The sequence below is a fragment of the Carassius carassius genome, chromosome 44, assembly GCF_963082965.1.
Source record: "Carassius carassius chromosome 44, fCarCar2.1, whole genome shotgun sequence".
In the NCBI taxonomy this organism is placed as follows: domain Eukaryota; kingdom Metazoa; phylum Chordata; class Actinopteri; order Cypriniformes; family Cyprinidae; genus Carassius; species Carassius carassius.
The window spans coordinates 2,601,159-2,614,107 of NC_081798.1; the positions used below are offsets into that span (position 1 = coordinate 2,601,159).

General features: G+C 33.8%; 1 long non-coding RNA gene across 1 annotated transcript; it reads left to right on the plus strand.

The window, feature by feature from the left end:
* The first annotated feature begins 7,293 nt into the window (after positions 1–7,293).
* Positions 7,294–8,059, plus strand: LOC132126417 (uncharacterized). The gene is made up of 3 exons (XR_009427387.1): positions 7,294–7,349; positions 7,467–7,678; positions 7,824–8,059. It is a non-coding gene; the product is annotated as an uncharacterized LOC132126417 (long non-coding RNA).
* The last annotated feature ends 4,890 nt before the right edge of the window (positions 8,060–12,949 follow it).

Consider the following 12,949-nt stretch of genomic DNA (forward strand, 5'->3'; position numbering starts at 1 on the left):
GCGCGCTGCGCGCCTACATTTGAAATAACGAACTTGAGGGGGTTTTCGGCAAGATGGCGGGCTGAACACATGCGCTCTCACTAAGCGGCTTAGTTTTTCTCCCGTTTTCTTTTATGAAAATAGCTTGTTTCTCAATTACACCTACCCAGAGTATCTTTAATGTTTTGTGCTATTGTTGCTGACCTACAAAATGCGTAAATCTTACCAAACGACTCATCCCAAGATTGTTATTCCTCCGGATCATCGCGTGGCTCAAACCTCGGCAGATTCAGAGATGAAAAATAAAGACTGATTCATCAGAGAAACGCCGCGATTCCTCTCACTTCACACCAACTTAAGTAAACATGTCGAAAAAGCTAAAATCTCAAGAAGAGGACATCACCAATGCTACTCTGCTGCAAGCAATTACTTCCCTAACTGCTCGCTTCGATTCACAAGACGAAAAGTTAGAAGCATTGGTGAATCAAATGCGAAACAACAGCATCATGATTGCAGAGATGTCCAAAGCTGTCGAATTCAACTCGGCTGAAATTAAAGACTGTAAAGAAAAGTGCAAAGAGTTGAGCAAATCGGTCATGGGCTTAACCACCGCACACAACGACCTGGAAAACAGAACGTCTGATCTCGAACGATATAAGAGAAGATGGAATCTCCGGATTAACGGCATGAAGGAGAAAACTGAAGAGGATCCCCGCAGGGAAGTGATTGACCTGATTGCCGAAATTGCTCCGCACTTGATACAGAAATTGGATGATATTATTGACACAGTGCACCGGATCGGTAAAAAGGAATCAGGAAGACCAAGACAGATGATCGTACAATTCACAATGCGCAAATATCGGGACGAAATATGGAAATCAACGAAAAACTAATCTTTTTGCCTAGCCCAGGGAGTCCCGATTTGTGGAAGACTTCACGAAGGAAGACCGAAACGCTCGTGGCGCTCTGTGGCCGCTGATTGCTCAAGCACGTAAAGAAGGGAAAAAAGCGTATTACAGAGGTCCGTTTGGTTACATTGAAGGAAGACGCATTGACCCAACGAAATCCTGCAATTGAACTTTTTTTCTCTCTCTTATACGGGTAGGATGGTGTGAGACAGGGCTGGACTGGGACAAAAAATCGGCCCGGGCATTTTTGCCCAGACCGGCCCACTATATGATCATAAACACCACCCATCTTTGCACGCCCTTAATTATATGCATACCAACTCCTATTCATTAAAACCACTAATGCCATGTAATGAGTGAGTATAGGAACGAGTGAGAGTTAACAGATGAAATAAGTCAAAATTGTATATTTATTAATACAGTTGAACTATACTCCACAGCGGTGAATCCTAAAACAATCTATAAGCGGCTCTGGCATAGCAACACCAGTGTTTCTTACAGGATTTTTATTAAAACTATGGTGGTGTGTCCTCGGTCCTTCTAAGGGGGTTTGGGGGCATGCCCCCCCCCCCCCCCGTGAGAAAATTTTGTGCATTTTAATGTTAAATTCATTAATCTGATGCACTTTGAGAGTTCAAAATTAAAAGCTCCAACCCATATTCAGTGTGCAAATTAAACAAAGAAAAATTCAAACCTCTTTTAGTTACAGTGTCTATTTACATTACTAATAATAATAGTTATAATATTAATCCAATGACAGTAATAGCCATATTTTGTAAAACAAATGCACAAAAAAATAAAGGAAACTTTCTTAATTAGTTGTACCAATTTCTATACTTGAAAGAGATAAGCACATGATCTTTTATTATGACGCAAACTGCATCAAGCTTTTATTTTGGCGGAAAACATGGTTTATAAACGCATCTTATTAAATTTCTAGTGAATTGCGGTAATCGTCAACTATGCAGATGTGGAAATAATCTACACTCATGACATGGCCTAAGTGTTTTGAAAGTAGTTATGCTTACCGCAGGCTCTACACTTTCTCATCTCTCTCCTGATCCTCCGTCCTCACTATCATCATCTGCCACAGGAGCTGATGAAGGTCAGAAAACATATATTTTGACACAGTTTACAGTGTCTGCTTTAAGGGCCTGGTTCTATTTTTTCACGCTATTTATCTGCACATTCCTTGCGTTTCTTCTCCATCTTTTTTTACAGATACACACGGACACTGCTGCCGCTCGCTCACTCGTTTAAAGTTGTGATTGGGCCAGCCCAGTGTCAATCAAGAAAAGAGCCAATGGGCCGCTGATCTACGTGTTTCATGGGCTGGTCTGTCAGAAAAAAAAAACTAACACTGACTTTGACCAATGCATTACACCGGCACAAATCCAGCGCCGCCAATTAAGCAAAACAAAACAAAACAAATGGGCCGCCGATGTACAAATTTTATGGGCCGTTTAAAAAAAAAAAAAAAAAAAAAGTATGAGTATGAGATATCGGCCCAAAAAGCACGTCGGCCCACCGGGCAAATGCCCGGTATGCCCAATGGCCAGTCCAGCCATGGTGTGAGATGTGATAATTTGGAGAAATGCTAGGTTGCGAGGTATGTACTCGGTTAATTGTCATCCATTTAGTACATATCTGATTCGAGTTCGCAATCTGTGTTTGTTCTTTTCAAATTTTATTTGTTCTTCGTATGTTTCCAGTTAAGTTACCGTTTTCATTACTCTCTTTAAATGTTCGGGGCATTCAAGATAAGGTCAAAAGAAAGGGTATGTTTTTATTTTGTAAAGGAACCGGTTCGCATTGTATTTTTTTTTACAAGAGACACACTCTACCGTAACGGATGCTGCTTTTTGGTCGAGTCAATGGGGAGATAAACTGACATTAATCCACGGATCCTCCCACTCTGCAGGGACTGCAATTTTAGTTAACAACTGTCCAGGTAAAGTGATTTCTGTTAAAACTGATTCTAATGGACATTGGGTTGCAATTGTGCTGGATATTGAATCTATCTTTTTTATTTTGGTTAATGTATATGGTCATAACAATGCAAAACAAAATCAGCAGCTTTTTGCTGAGGTCTCTTCTTTAATTTGTAATTTCAAAAGATTATTCCCTACAGATAGTATTGTCATAGGTGGAGACTTTAATGTTACACCAGATGAATCTCTTGACAGGCATCCACCTAAAAGTAGTTCCCCTCAACCAAACTCTATGATTACTAATTTTTGCAACAACCTTAAAGTACTGGATGTATGGAGAAATCTTAACCCTAACATCAAACAGTTTTCTTGGTTTAGACCTAATGCATCTAGTAAATCGAGGATCGATTATTGGTTAATTTCAGATAATTTGTTAAATTTTGTTAAGGATTGCTCTATTTCACCAGCGCCTCTAACAGATCACTGTGCTATTGTCTTGGTTGTTGAGCCAAAGACTAAGATTTCATATAAAAAGGGATATTGGAAGTTTAATTCTGATTTGCTTGAAAATGAAGGATTTTGTGCAAAGATAAAAGATTTAATTGGAGTCATTGAGAATAGTAATGATTTCAGTTCTCATAAAGCCAGATGGGAGTTTCTTAAATTTAAAATTTGTGAATTTTCTATAAGCTATAGTAAAATGCTTGCCAAATTAAGAAGACAACATGAAAACAAGATTATATTTGAGATTAATAAGTATTGCAGTAAAAATATATTAAATAGCGGTGAAAAAAGTAATTTTATTTCTCTTCAAACACAATTGGATAACTTGTATATCAAGAAAGCTAAAGGTGCATACATTCGATCAAAGGCCAAATGGATAGAGGAGGGAGAGAAAAGCACATCCTATTTTTGTAGGTTAGAAAAAAGACGGCAGTCTAAAACAGTATTACATCCCTAATGGTGAATAATATTGAAAATACTGATCCTACAATAATAAGCAAAGAAATTCATAATTTCTACAGTGACTTGTATTTATCTAAGTTTTTTCCAAAAGAGTGTGATGACTTCTTTGGAAAAATAATGAATTTTATTCCTACGATTGACAATGAATTAAGAGATCTTTGTGATGCACAATTAGGTATGGAAGAACTCGATTTAGCTGTGCAGAAACTCAAGTCAAACAAATCCCCTGGTCCCGACGGCCTTACAGGAAATTTTTATAAATTTTTCTGGAATGATTTGAAAGTGTTACTGTTTAATGCTCTTACTGAATCTATTGAAGATGGATCTTTGTGCCCTACAATGAGTCAAGGCTTGATTTATTTTAATTCCCAAAACAGATAAAGATCATAGATATTTAGATAATCTCCGCCCAATCACTTTGCTCAATAATGATTATAAAATCTTTACACATGTTCTTGTCAATAGATTGAAAGAGGGCATTAATGGGGTAATTAATGAGGTTCAATCGGGATTCCTTAAAGGAAGATCTATTCACAACAATGTAAGACTAGTAATGGATATGGTTGAATACAATCATTTGATAAAGGATGATGGATATATTCTTTTCTTAGACTTTAAGAAAGCCTTCGACACGTTAGAACATAGGTTTTTATTTAAAGCTTTAGAGCACTTTGGTTTTGGTCAACATTTTATCAATATTATAAAAATTCTCTATAAAGATATGAACAGTTCCATTTCTCTTCCTTACGGCACTTCGGAAAGATTTCCTATTAGTCGTGGAATTAGACAGGGCTGCCCTCTATCCCCTCTTTTGTTCATTTTGGCTGCAGACATGTTGTCTACTTTAGTTATTCATGATCGAAATGTACAAAAATTTAATCTATTTGATAAAAGTATAGCAATCATTCAATTGGCAGACGATACTACGTTATTCTTAAAAAACAAGGATCAAATTCCTCTGGCTATTTCCTTAGTTAATACATTTTCTAATGCATCAGGACTCCATCTAAATTTAAGCAAATTTGAACTTCTTGCCTTACATCAGAATAATATCACTTGTTTGCATAATATTCCGGTTAAAAATAAGGTGAAATATTTAGGCATTACAATTACCAAAGATAAAAAGATTTGTACGAAAGATAATTTTGAAAATAATCTACAAAAAGCAAACCGAATCTTAAATTGCTGGTTACAAAGAGACCTTTCAATTTTTGGTCGAATTTTATTAACCAAAGTCGAATATTTATCCAGACTGATTTATCCAGCTCTTTCTTTAGCTCCACCCGCAAGTTTTACAAAAACATGTTCCCGGAAAATGTATAATTTTATTTGGAGGCAAAAAGCTCATTATATTAAAAAAGCTGACATTGTTAAATCTTATGAACAAGGTGGTTTAAATGTGATTGAATTTGAAAACATGAATATTGTGTTAAAACTCAAATGGCTAAATATGTTTGTATGTAATGAAGATAGTTTTTGGTTTACAGTTCCTTCAGCTTTGTTTAAAGAATTTGGTGGAATTCAATATTTGCTCAATTGTGATTTTGATTTATCGAAACTCCCAGTGAAACTATCAACATTCCATCAACAAGTTCTCTTATTTTGGAAATTGGCACATACACACAATTTTACTCCTCATAATGTTTCTATTTGGAACAACAAATATATATTGCACAGGAACAAATCTTTATGTTTTAAGAATTGGTTAAGCAGAAGTATATGGTCGGTGAAAGATCTAATGGATGAAAAGGGAGAGCTTTTAGACTATAATGCTTTTACATTGAAGCATGGATTTACCTGTCACCCGAAAGAGTTTTTCACTGTCATTAATGCAGTACCTTCTGGCATAAAAATGCTAATGAGATGCTCCCTTTCTTATGCTATAGTTAAACCAGTTCTTCCCACTTTATTCATTGGAGATATTAATTTTAAGAGTGTTAATTGTACTAACAAATATATTAGACAGGTCGTCTTAAGAACATATTATCCCTGTCAAATTAAAAGAAATAAACTAGGTCACATGTTTAATAAGAATACTGTAAAATATCTTAGAACAGATTATTTGAGTTTTCCTATTCCTCCTAAAGCAAAAGAAACGCATTTCAAAATCTTAAATGAAATTTATCCTTCTAACAAATTCTTAAATCAAAAATTTAATATAGATATTGTCCCCTGTTCTTTTTGTAATAGTCTTTCTGATGACACTGATCATATCTTCTTTACTTGCAATTTTTCCAAAGTCTTCTGGATATCAGTTCAAGACTGGTTGATAGAAAAGGAGGTGGTTGTTGATGGTTTTGTTTTCACTTTACAACATATCTTATTTGGAATTCCAAAAGACTGCTGTGCTCATTTTTATTTGATCAATAACATTATTATATTGGCAAAATATTTCATTCACAAATGTAGATTTTTTAAATCCCTCCCACTACTTATTGTGTTAAAAAATGATCTAAAGTGTTTTTCTAAAGCCCTTGAGAGAATGAGAGGTAGGAGTGCGATGAAACTGATTGATCTTTTGATTTCATATGATTTGGTGTAATATTGCCCCTTAATCTAATTTAATTTTATTTTTATTTTATTTTATTTATTTATTTTTTATACCCTATCTGAGATGTAAGATATGATTTCATGCATGTCTATTTTCTTTGTCTTTTAAGTAATTTTTAGTTAATTTGTGTCGAGCCTTTCATTTCGAATGTTTTACATATTGTAGTATGATTACATTTGCCTTGGTTGTGTATATAATTTTGTATTCAATAAAAAAATAAAAAATAAAAAATAAAAATAACGAACTTGAGCGCGCAAAAGACGTGATATGTGAACGGCCCCTTACTTATAGCCTTGTTTGCTGCTCTTTCATTTCATTCTTTGAATTTATGTGAAATTATGTACCGCAACTAAACAATTTTGCTTTATGGATTAAATTTTTGTATCTGTTGAACACCAAACATAAACAAAAAGAAGTAATAAACTCATAATTTTCATTAATTTTACAAAGTAAACAATTTGTTTGCATTTGCGCGAGCATGTTCACGCAGCGTTGTCTCGCGAGTGCAGTGCACGTTTTTGAATACCAACGGTCGAGAAGAGATTGATCCCCTCTGCTGATTTAAATTGATGTTCTGACAGAAGTATTGTTGTGGTAAGTCAGATGAATATTTTTTTTTTTAAAGTAATTTACTTTTTATACGTTTTAAACCCATTAGTAATTATGTTGTCAATGTTTCTACAGCGGATTTACACTAAAACACGAAAGAGCCTGAACCGCGACTGTCACAAGTTGCCTTACATCGGTAAGTTTTGTTGTGCTTGTTGCAAACTGTTAAATTTTGTGTTTTCTGATCCTAAGCTTAGTTTTTAACTGCAGATAGTGCTCTAAGCTCAAATGGTAATGAAGAACAGCCCTACAGAACAGCCATACAATCTGCAGTATGAGACATACGGCCAAATCAAGTTTTTTATTATTCTTGACATCCATGACATCCAAACAAAAAGATGCAAGACTGCAAACTTTCCAGTACTTCAGTGTACTGATAATCCGGTTTCCACCCAGTCCCAGGAGGTTTGTCTGTTTTATCCTTCTTCACTAAAATGTCTTAAAATTGCTTGGTTATTGACCAGTAATGCTAGAAGATTGTAGATATACAATAGGAATTTTGTTATTTACTACTTTTTTCAGATTATATTAAACCTGGAAAATATTGGAGAAGATCAATTAAGTTTTCAGGAGCACATTACTGTGATAAATGCTGAACTATGTAAAAGACAACCTGACTACACCAACATATCAAAAATCTAATGAGATGCGCTCTTTTTAAAAGAGTTGATTTAATGACAAAATCAACTTGAGAGGTCATGGACATGTTCCCATTTCTTCGGGTTCCACAACTTGTGAGTATTTGTTTTTAGTGTTGTTTCCTTTGAGTTTAGTATTTTCACTGTATTTTCAAAACAATTTTTTTTGTATGAATAAAAACAGTCAAAATTGTTTTAATGAATTTTTCTTTCTATTTTCTTTATTTCTTTTTTTTGGTAGCTGCTGCATGAAGTGAAGATGCGGTTTGGGAAGGAACTTCATCTTAATCTAGAGACTGCTCTTCAAGTTCTGAACAGTTTATTGACACAAACACAAAAAGTATGTTCTTTTTTTCCTTAACACTACCATTAGTTGCTTGGTTTGTTGAACGGTTACTGTAATAAATCTATTTATACCATGGTTTGTCTGAATATCTGATTCTGATTGGCTAAAAGGTGTGCATTAAAATACTTTGATTCACAGTTAGTTCCAGTCAGTTTAATTATAATTAAAGTTTAATGTGCTGCTGCAATGACATACATGTAAACAAAACACCTGCATACAGAGATCGGAGATTAAAGTAATGTGAACTGAGACATTTTGCATTTAATTTTTAAAAATATTTACAACCCCAGTTGCATTGCTTCACTGCCATTCATAAATCCTCTCCTGTGTTCTCATGGAGTAGTATTAAAAGTGTCCATTGTAAGCATACTTCAGAATCTCAGCAGAAGTACTTTGATTTTGGATGCTGATCTGCTCACATACTAATTAATTGAGAGAGGGCTGCTCAGTTTCTCATAAAAACATTTGCACAATTTAAATGAAAGATGTGGAGGCAAAAAACCACTCATGCATTCTGCATGCTTTAAATCAGATACAGAAATGATGTAGCTTGAATGAATATCATTTTTATTTAAATTAACAACAGAGAGAAATTGAGAAACTGCATGTGTGAATAATGTTTGTGTAGTGTCTCTTCAATAATCAAGCTGCAAGTTTAGTTAAATCAAAAACAGATACATTGTTGCTTTTTAGTTTTTCAGTATGCTATCCAAGCTATTTTATTAATGAATATTGCATTGATCACATCCCTAATTGTTTGGAAGAAAGTATGCAAGATTCTAAGTTATTTCCAGAAGCCAAAAAAAAACTGTCTGTCCAGTGCTCAAAATGTATAATCAATTATCATAATACTTTGATATTTTGTGAATAGTGCTAATGTACATTTGTAAATATGAGGAGATTGATGTTATTCTGAAATGTTGATCTGAGTTTGAATCTGTAATTACAATTCTTTATGAGTGATATTAATATGAATTTGTAGATTTGAAGGACTTCTATATCTGTATATTTCCATTGTGAGTTATATTAATATGGATTTGTAGTTTTGAGGTACTTGATGTTGTTCTAACCCTGATGGGAATTTAGATGAATCTGTATATTTGCATTATTTATTAGTGATAGATTAATGTAATTTTATTATGGACTTATTTTGTAATATGTAGATGTAGGTGAAACTCTATTTTCATTATTTATGAGATTTTTTAAATGGTTGGTGTTTTAATGTTGATTTGTACATTTAAAGCCTTGAATATTTGAAATTACAGTAGCATTCTTTCAGTAATAGTAATTATTTTTGTTAATATAAATAAATGACTAGTTCTATGCACTTTGGTTGAGCTTTTTTTCAGTATTCATGGGTGACTTTTTTATGTGAATTACATTTTTACATTTTAGGGTCTTGATGTTTGTCAATTATATGAAATATTTAATCCAGAAAGGACAAAAGAAATAATCATGAATGAACCCCTAAAGGGTTCTTTTGATTGAACCCTTAAAAAGGGTTCTATATAGAACCTTTTAGGGGTTCCAAATACGTAGTGCCTGATAGAACCTTTTAAGGTTCTATATAGAACCTTTTCTTCTAAGAGTGTACATTTACTTGAGATGCAAAATTAAGATGATGTGTTTATTTAAATCTCAAAATGAAGTGATTTTATATTCAAAACCATTACAAATATCTGAAAAAGGGAATGAAAACTTCTTTTCGCTTTGAGTTGAGTTTTTTTCCTGATCCCATTAGCAGGTTTTTTTTTTTTTTGCAAGCACTTCATTTTGATCAGTTTTACAGAAAACAAAACTTATGTTAACCAAGACTTGTTGTCACATAAATGTACATTGATTCAGGAATCTGTAGCAACCCAATGCAACCCTTTAAAATATTTCTTCTTCTTGGGCCACAAAAACATGACTTCACAGATGTGAATTTTTACCTTATTTTTTGTTCTTCCAGACAAAATAAGCTGGTTGAAGCCTCAGTGCCACATTTTGTTTCTGTCCATATGTTTATGGCTGCAGATCGCTGAAATGTACGTTTGTATACATGGACATAATCAAACTCACTGAGTGTAATGAGTATGTGTGCAGCATCTCTCAGCACTGATTGTGGGTTTCCTCACTGTTCCCTTTCAAAACAAATGTGGTCAACCACAGAAAATGTTCCTTGGATGAATCACTGACAGTGATGATGATAATCACCCTCACCATTAGCAAGCATGTGGTGGAATCTGTTCAATTTTCACATTTTTTTATTTATTCACTTTGGATTCTTATTATGTGGGCCGTTCTCTACTGAATCATATAAATGGAGTATATTTCGATGTAATTTAAATAAATCTCTATTTTAAATAAATCCATAATCTCACTATTTTTCTCAGCTATTTGTTTTATGAGATGTGGCTCTTGTTTGGTTAAAATTCCAAAAGTGTTTTGGAATCGTTTCATCCTTGATTCACATGCTAAACTGAGTCATTTCTAATCAACTAAATATTAGCAGACATGAACAAAGCTGTGACTGAATATTAAACAAAGCCATGTGAAGAGTTTTTTTTTTTTTTTTTTTTTCATGGCTGTTTGATGAATCACTCTTATTGGTCATGACGATGTCATGAATGTTTTAGTTTTTTGAAAACAACAACAACAACAACAAAAAGATTTGTACAAGCTTAATCCAAATTAACTTCTGACTGAGATTTTTGTTAATGTTCAAGACAGATCTGACTTGTTTTTGACCATGTGATGCGAGATGTTCATGTGCTTCTTAACCCCCCAGTGATGTTCGGGTATTTCTTTTTATTTATTTATTTATTTATTATTATTTCAGTAGAATAAAAAAAAAAAAAAACCTTGATTCGAAAAGGTTAAATGATCCTGGTAAAAAAAAAGAGGAAAAGTCACATTAGTACTGTTCGCAGTAAAAAAAAAAAAAAAAGACCACATGGTAAATACCGTATTTTCTGGACTATAAGTCACACTTTTTTTCATAGTTTGGCTGGTCCTGCGACTTAGTCAGGTGCGACTTATTTATCAAAATTAATTTGACATGAACCAAGAGAAATGAATCAAGTTAAAACATTACCGTCTACAGCCGCGAGAGGGCGCTCTATACTGCTCTGTGCTCCTGTAGTCTACACTGAAAACAGAGCGCCCTCTCGCGGCTGTAGACGGTAATGTTTTCTCTTGGTTCTAAATAAATGCGACTTATAGTCCAGTGCGACTTATGTTTTTTCCTCGTCATGAAGTATTTTTGGACTGATTCGACTTATACTCAGGTGCGACTTATAGTCCGAAAAATACGGTAAATAGCAAGCAAATTTCATCTAGAGGAAATGTGTGGTATTGCACCCAAACAAAATCTTACACGTTTGGAGATCTCAACCTCAAATTTGGAACACAGCATTTTTAGATGTATGGCTTTGTTTTTAATGATGATTTAGAATAAGACATGCTTTGAAAAAAATTATATATACTGTATATATATATATATATATATATATATATATATATATATATATATAAAATTTTAAAATATATTTTTTGTGAATTTTTCATAATAATAAACTTCTATAAATCTTAATTAGTTTTTCACTTCTTACACTTCCTTCAGCAATAATCTGGCTTTTTTTTTTAAAAGACCAACTTGAGTGCTCCAAAGCAATCAAAAATTGCAACAGTTTAAGTCGGAAATTTCATTTTAGGTCTAGGCTCAACAACTGGTTAACATAACAAAATATTATAACTATTCCATAAATACACACACACACACACACACACACACATATATATAAATACTGAACTACAATAAAGTTCATTCATTTCATAAAAGAAAAGGTGACTGTCCTCTTCAAATATTCAGAGGATGATGTGTTTCCACCAATCACTGCTCTTTTTTTTTGGTTCCTGCTTAAATGTCCTACCTGCAGCAATATTTGCCACAGTTTTCCATATTTTGTTTTGTACAACAAATGTGTTGGATACAGCCCTTGTGAAAAGCATAATAATTCTCAAAGTTGTGGACATGCTAGCAAAAGTGTCTACAGTCTAAAATGAAAAAAAAATGAAATCCCCTGTTCTCACACAGAAGTTTTATGCTTCCCTAAGTAACTTGGCATTCATTTGCAAAAGCACTCAAAGTAACCTCCAGTTTATATTATTTCCATCACCAGGTTTTTGAGAGCAAATTAAGGTTTTTGTGAACGTTTTGCAAGTGAAAGCATTGAAATGTAATATTTAATAGAACTTAAAGGGACATGGTCCCATAAAAAAAATGAAAGGAAACTTATATTTTGATGCTCTTGCTTTTCTCTTGCAAAAGTTTTGTAACTGAAATAAAATGAGGCGCAGGAAAAACTATACTTTATTTCAGTGCCTTTGGAAGAAAATGCTAAGTTACTCAGGGAAATGTGAGAAAACGCAAAGTTTTACAAGTAAATGCCATTTCCTTGAAAAACGCAATACTTTTGCGAGAGAGCACAAACGTTTTGCAAGGAAATGCAAAGTTACTTAGGATAATGTAATACTTTTGTTAGAGAATGCAAATGGATTGCGAGGGAATGCAAAAGCATAGAAATAAAATTTCCCCTCTGATCTCATATTTTTACAATTTCTCTTATAGGAGCTCTTAATGGCTATACAATAGAGAACAAGTAACACGCAAATAACTTTTTTTTTTCAAGTAGTGTTACATAATTTACATGCTAAAGTGCTCTTGAGACAAAATCAGACAATCTGAGCTCATAAGAGTGTGTTTTCAACTGAGACATTCTCATGCACAGATTAACTCAGTGATCACTTGAACATGAGAAGAAAAGCGAGCACCAAGCCTTGATTTCATGTAATCGAAACCAGCTCCTTCACCGGAAACAATGACTCCCGACGTGTTTAGTCTGTCTGGCTTCACTCGAGTGACCCACTCAGATGGCCAGTGAGATTCAGACATTGTATAATGATAGAATAGAGTCAAGGCCTGGCAGTGATAGATGATGTTTGTGTTGAGGAGATAACGTAACGCTCTCGCTGGTCAA